General features: G+C 25.8%; 1 protein-coding gene across 2 annotated transcripts in view; it reads left to right on the forward strand.

Annotated features, from left to right (window-relative positions):
• The window catches only part of unc5cb (unc-5 netrin receptor Cb), a 446,958-nt gene that overhangs the window by 438,298 nt on the left and 3,660 nt on the right, over nt 1–5,000 (forward strand). The window lies entirely within an intron of this gene.

Here is a 5,000-nt window from a genome sequence, read left to right on the forward strand (position 1 = left end):
ATATACATGTATGTGTGTATGTATGTATGTAGACATACAGTATATATCTGTGTATGTATGTACAATGTATGTATATGTATATATATATATATATATATATATATATATATATATACATACATACAGTATGTATATATGTATGTATGTATGTATGTACGTACAGTGTATGTACATATATGTATGTAGCTACATACTGCACATACAAACACAATGTATGTATATATATACATGCATGAATGTATGTATGTATGCATGTATGTATATGTTTATACATACATACATATATGTATGTAAATGTATATACATACATTGATGTATGTATATACAGTATGTATGTATAAACATACACTGTAAGTACATACATAAATGGAATGGAATGAATGGTTTGTTTTGAGCCATGCAAACAAAACAAGAGAATGACATAAAATACAAAATAAATATGTCAATACATTATTTTTACACCTACATTGAAAAAAATACATGTGACTAATCTTTTGTAGATGTCAAGATTGGCTCAAAAGGGAGTGGGAAGAAGTAAACTTGTTAGGTCCCACCCCTATACATATACAATATATATATATACAATATACAATACAATAATATATATAATATAATTCAGTTCAGTGGTTGCTGCGTGGATGCTATATATTATCTGTATATAATACATTTAAATTCACACACACTTACATATATACATATGTACACACACATACATACAATTTATATATATATATATTTATATATATATAGATATATATATATATATATATATATATATATATATATACATACATACATACATACATACACATACACAAATGCATATACCCAAAATACACTTAAGTCCATCATACACACATACACACACACACACACCTATATAAATACTATATATATATAATAGTATATATAATATACACTTTTGTCTAAACATTATTAACAGTTTATGGCGCCTATGGGAACAAGCTTTCATTTTGACTGTGATATTAGTGGTTAAAAGTGGATCTGTGGCTGTGGAGCTACTGCTCCTGATCAACAGGACCTGAGGACCACTCTTGCTATGTGTCCTATGCTGTGCATTAAAAGAGACATACATACATACATGTATATGTATATTTATTCATGCATATATACTTGTATGTATGTATGTGTATATACATACATACATGTGTGTATGTATCGCAGTGGAAGAGTGGCCGTGCGTAACCCGAGGGTCCCTGGTTCAAATCCCACCTAGTACCAACCTCGTCACGTCCGTTGTGTCCTGAGCAAGACACTTCACCCTTGCTCCTGATGGATGCTGGTTGGCGCCTTGCATGGCAGCTCCCTCCATCAGTGTGTGAATGTGTGTGTGAATGGGTAAATGTGGAAGTAGTGTCAAAGCGCTTTGAGTACCTTGAAGGTAGAAAAGCGCTATACAAGTACAACCCATTTATCATTTATATATATATATATATATATATATATATATATATATATATATATATATATATATATATATATATATATACACAGGACTGTCTCAGAAAATGCGAATATTCTGATGAAGTCCTTTATTTTCTGTAATTTAACTAAAAACATGAAAATGTCATACATTCTGGATTCATTACACATCAACTGAAATATTGCAAGCCTTTTATTATTTTTAATATTGCTTTTTTACTAGGTCTAAGTTTTTGAGTTTTCTTAAGCTGTTCAAAAAATATATGTATACATATAAATATATATATATATATATATATATATATATATATATATATATATATATATACATATATATATATATATATATATATATATATATATATATATATATATATATATATATATATATATATACATATGCATATATATATATATATGCATGCAAAAATATATGCATGCATACATGTATGTATGTATGTTTATATACATGTATGTATGTATGTTTATATACGTGTATGTATGTATTTATGTATGTATGTATGTATGCATGTATATATGCATACATATATGATGAATGTATGTATGTATATATACATACATACATACACATATACTGTGTGTTTACATACATACATACATGTATGTCTACATACATGTATGTATGTAAACATACAGTATGTATGTACAGTTTATGAATATATAGATACATACAGTATTTATGTATGTACGGTTTATGAATATATAGATACATACAGTATTTATGTATGTATGTATGTATATATGCATACATACATATTTACATGTATGTATATATAAATACATACATGAATGTATGTATGTGTGTATATGTATATACATACATACATATATGTATGTATATACATACATTGATGAATGTATGTATGTATATATACCTACACTCTACATACATACATACACATATACTGTGTTCACATACATACATACATGTATGTCTACATGTATGTATGTAAACATACAGTATGTATGTGTGTATGTATGTATGTATGTCTACATACATGTATGTATGTCTACATACGTGTATGTATGTCTACATACATGTATGTTAACATACAGTATGTATGTATGTATGTATATACAGTTTATGTATATATGTATAGATACATACTTACAGTATTTATGTATGTATATATGTATGTATGTATATCTATATACATACATACATATTTACATGTATGTATATGTATATATATATATATGTATACATATAAATACATACATGAATGTATGTATGTGTGTATATGTATATACATACATACATATATATATATATATATATATATATATATATAAATACATACATGAATGTATGTATGTGTGTATATGTATATACATACATACATATATGTATGTATATGTATATACATACATTGATGAATGTATGTATGTATGTATATATACATACACTCTACATACATACATACACATGTACTGTGTGTTTACATACATACATACATGTGTATATATTTTAATGTATATATAAATACATACATACATGTGTGTATATATGCATTCATACATGTATGTATGTATGTGTATATATATATATATATATATATATATATATATATGTATACATCCATACATCCATTTTTCTGCCGCTTATTCCCTTTTGGGGTCGCGGGGGGTGCTGGCGCCTGTCTCAGCTACAATTGGGCGGAAGGCGGCGTACACCCTGAACAATATATATATATATATATATATATATATATATATATATATATATATATATATATATATATATATATATATATATATATATATATATATATATATATATATATATATATATATATATATATATATATATATATATATATATATATATATATATATATATATATATATATATATATATATATATATATATATATATAACTAGAATATTGTGATGAAATCCTTTATTTTCTGTAATGCAACTAAAAACGTGAACATGTCATACTAATTGAAAGTGCATCTTGTATATTTTTATGTTGATTTGATTAAAAAAAACATGTATATATACATAAATATACATACATACATGTATGTATACGGACATACATACCTACATACATATATGTATATATACATGTATGTATGTATATATTTATATGTATCTACATACATACATGTATGTATATGTATATATACATACATGTATGAATGTATGTATATATAAATGTATGTGTGTGTGTGTATATATATATATATATATATATATATATATACATGTATGTATGTAGGTATACATACATACATACATACAGTGTACATACATAAATACATACTGTATGTATATATATATACATGTATGTCTATCTACATACATTTATGTACGTTTGTATGTATGTGTATATATATATATACATATATGTATGTATGTATGTCTGTATATATACATACATACGTTTATGTATGTTTTTAGACATAATATATACATACATGTATACATACATACAGTGTATGTATGTATGTATGTATGTATGTACATACAGTGTATGTATAAATTCATACATACATATATACATACATGTATGTATGTATTTATATAAATACATGTATGTATGTATATGTATATACATACATACATACATGTACGTATATGTATATACATACATGTGTGTGTGTGTATGTATACATACATGTATTAACACATATATACTTGTATGTATCTATTTGTATGTATGTATGTATATACATATACATACATACATGTATGTATGTATTTATGTATGGTTGTTAGTATATATATGTACATACAATGTACATACATACATACATACATACATATTGTATGTATATATACATCCATTTATGTATGTATTTGTATATACATACATACATGTATATGTGTATCCTTGCATACATGTATGTATATATATAAACATACATGTATGTATGTATGTATATATACATGTATGTATATATACATGTATGTATGTATACATGTATTTATGTATACATACATGGATTATGTAAATTCTCCAATTTAAAATGATGACAGAGGTCTGTAATTTTCATCATAGGTACACTTCAACTGTGAGAGACAGATTAAGAAAAAAAAACAGGAATTCACATTGTAGGATTTTTAAAGAATTTATTTGTAAATTATGGTGGTCAATAAGTATTTGGTCAACCATTCAAAGCTCTCACTGATGGAAGGAGGTTTTGGCTCAAAATCTCACGATACATGGCCTCATTCATTCTTTCCTTAACACAGATCAATCGTCCTGTCCCCTTAGCAGAAAAAACAGCCCCAAAGCATGATGTTTCCACCCCCATGCTTCACAGTAGGTATGGTGTTCTTGGGATGCAACTCAGTATTCTTCTTCCTCCAAGCACGAGTTGAGTTGAGTTTATACCAAAATGGATACATGGATTGGGAGAATGTCATGTGGTCAGATGAAACCAAAATAGAACTTTTTGTTATAAACTCAACTTGCCGTGTTTGGTGGAAGAAGAATACAGAGTTGTATACATACATACATGTATGTATACATACATACATGTATGTTTACATGTATGTATGTATGTACGTATACATGTATGTATGT

The sequence above is a fragment of the Nerophis ophidion genome, linkage group LG17, assembly GCF_033978795.1.
Source record: "Nerophis ophidion isolate RoL-2023_Sa linkage group LG17, RoL_Noph_v1.0, whole genome shotgun sequence".
Taxonomy (NCBI): domain Eukaryota; kingdom Metazoa; phylum Chordata; class Actinopteri; order Syngnathiformes; family Syngnathidae; genus Nerophis; species Nerophis ophidion.